Here is a 2,895-nt window from a genome sequence, read left to right on the forward strand (position 1 = left end):
TACTCATGTTTGCCTTATGTTATTTACTAATTCTAGGATGCAAAGCTGGAATAAGAGCAATGACCGCCTCTCCTGACAGACCTGTTGCTGCACACATATGTACCCTTCAGTCAACAGAGCCTCATGCAGAAAACAGAAAAGGGGGAGATGTGGAGGTCCAGTCAGGGTGGTGGGAAGAGTTGTAAGATAAATTATAAAGATAGCTATAGGACATAGTCACAAACCTTCTTGGAAGGCCAGAGGGTCTGCATAGTTTCAGTAAAAGATCTGGCTGAAGGCCGCCTAATCCTCTTTACCTTGAGTTAATAGCAGAAAAGCAAATAACAAGGGAATATAGAAGAGTTTAATCTAAGTAGCTTGTTTATTTATGTGGTCCTAAGACTAACCTTTAACCATCCATAAGTACATGACTGCTGTCTCTCAAGGAGTTGGCAATGTTAATTACTTTCTAGTGGTGTTTACTCACGGCCTTTGTCATTTAATCTGTACTAAATAAATGTGAACTTTGCTGGCTGATCAAGGCAACGTTGCAGCCTAAGGCAACAGAGCCCCTTAGTCGCACTGAAAGGCAATCTATCGGTGTCAATGTACATCGTTCATCCATCAGGCAAGCCTGGGTCTGCAGGTCAGACACCAGCAAGAGGTACGAACAGGCTTTGAAACAAACATAGATGCAGTTCCCAGGGAGAGGACTGGGGTCCTCAGGCCCACATTTCCCAGCACAGGTGCTTCACCAGCCTGCCTTCATCCAGTTTGGCAAGGACTAAATTTCCTTTCAGGCACAGAGCCCAGCCTTCCAGACATCACACTTAAACTGGTTCATACCATATTTACAAGGAGGACCTCTTCCTCCAAGTCAGCAGTGTTCACAATAACCAGCACCCTTTTCCTTGAGTCACTCTGAATATAGAGATTAGAAACTAATTCCAGTGTACCAAAGGGACAGCCACCATGGTGACCTCTAGCATACAAGTCACATACCTGCTTGTCCTGCCTGGTCAAGCCCTGTTGGGACCATGCATAACCCTGTCCTCAGCACTCAGGCAGAGTACACTTAGGAGAGGAAGGCAAGGTTTCAGCTAATGAAGTGCCATCATAGGAATTGTCTTCTCCCTAACACCTCCCATGGCACGCCCATCCCTACTGTCCTGATCCAACCACTTTGTGACCCACCCCTGAGAAGGCAGGCAGTGAAGAACTAGAGATAGAGAAGAGGAGGAGTTACCAAGCTGTTTGTTGACCTCTTTGTTTGGCTCAGAACCTGACCTTAATCTTGCTTCCAGAAAAACAATGGCCCCATTCCTGCCCGAGCTTGCCTTCTGCAACCCAGACTTTCTTAGAACGTGATGGGAGTCAAGAGTGCTTCCTTCAAGATGAGGCTGTATACAGGTTCCCCTCACCTCCCACCTCTTCCCACATTATCTGCCTCTAGCAAATAATGGTAGTCATGACTGTACCTGTTACCCAGGAGAATGTCAATAAATGGCTGTAAAGACATAAATATATGGTTTTAGAGGGTGTCTGCCTGACTTTGCTGAAGAATTTAAGAACAGCAAATATTTCTGTGTTACCATTTGTCAGTAATGATCTACGTACTTTTATAATGTTAAACATTCATACTGTACCCCTTACAGCAATCATAAGAGTGAGGCACTAAGACTATTCCCATTGTACAGATGAGCAAACTGAGACACTGAGAGATTGGGAACCTTGCCCAAGATCACACAGTGAGTAAGTAGGAGCTACAATAAGGAACCATGAGGGCAGGGAGCTCCACTCCTGCTCTCCCCAGCCCTCTGTTCACTCCTGAGCATGACTGATACCTAACAGGTGCTCAGTTAGTCACAGATGCAGATGAGGGATCAGCTGTGGACATTCAGTCCCTCAAACCACAAGAGGACTTTGGAAAGAGAAGAACCGTGGAAGAATGCCATATTACTGGCAAAAGTTTGGGTTCTTACCCTAACAATTTCATAAACACAAAAGAACAGCATTAAGTGATAGCAAAGCCAATCTAAACAGAATCACAGCAGTAAAAAAAACAAACAAAACAAACAAAAAAAAAACCACCAGAACCCACAACTCTTTTGCAAACATACACATGACAATTTCAGTGGCAGGAATGGAATCAGGCACTGGAGTTTCTCCATGACTTCTGCTTTGGTTGACATGGATCCAGCCAGCTCAGATTTTTCATGGGACAGCTGGCATCAGGTGGCTTTTCCCTTGAATTCGTTCTTCCTTAACTCTAGGAATCTATCAAAAATATTTTTCCCAAAACCAGTCTCTTTTTTTTTTTTTTGTTCAGAGATGTTCTCATTCTGTTGCCCAGGCTGGAGTGTAGTGGCATGATCTCAGCTTACTGCAAACTCCACCTCCCAGGCTCACTCGATCCTCCCAGCTGGGACTATCAGCACACATCACCACACCCAGCTAATTTTTCTGTTTTTTGAAAAGACAGGGTTTCACTATGCTGCCCAGGCTGGACTCAAGCTATCTACCCACCTCAGCCTCCCAAAGTGCTGAAATCACAGGCATGAGCCACCACACCTGGCCATTAGTCTTTTTCTTAAAGATTTGCTCACAATTCCAATTCTTTGCACAATGCTGTACTAAGTATAAGAGAAAGGTGTTTCCCCTCAGCTAGGACAGAAGGTAGGAATTTTCATCCAACTGCAATCTTTTTCTATGGCCACTATAACAAGTTATCATAAACTGAGTGGCATGAGACAACATAAATTTACTATCTTCCGTTCTGGAGGTTAGAAGTCGTAAAGTCTCAAGCCTGTAATCCCAGCACTTTGGGAGGCCGAGGCGGGTGGATCACAAGGTCAAGAGATCGAGACCATCCTGGTCAACATGGTGAAACCCCATCTCTACTAAAAATACAAAAAA

Source organism: Cebus imitator, unplaced genomic scaffold (assembly GCF_001604975.1).
Source record: "Cebus imitator isolate Cc_AM_T3 unplaced genomic scaffold, Cebus_imitator-1.0 Scaffold41, whole genome shotgun sequence".
NCBI lineage: Eukaryota > Metazoa > Chordata > Mammalia > Primates > Cebidae > Cebus > Cebus imitator.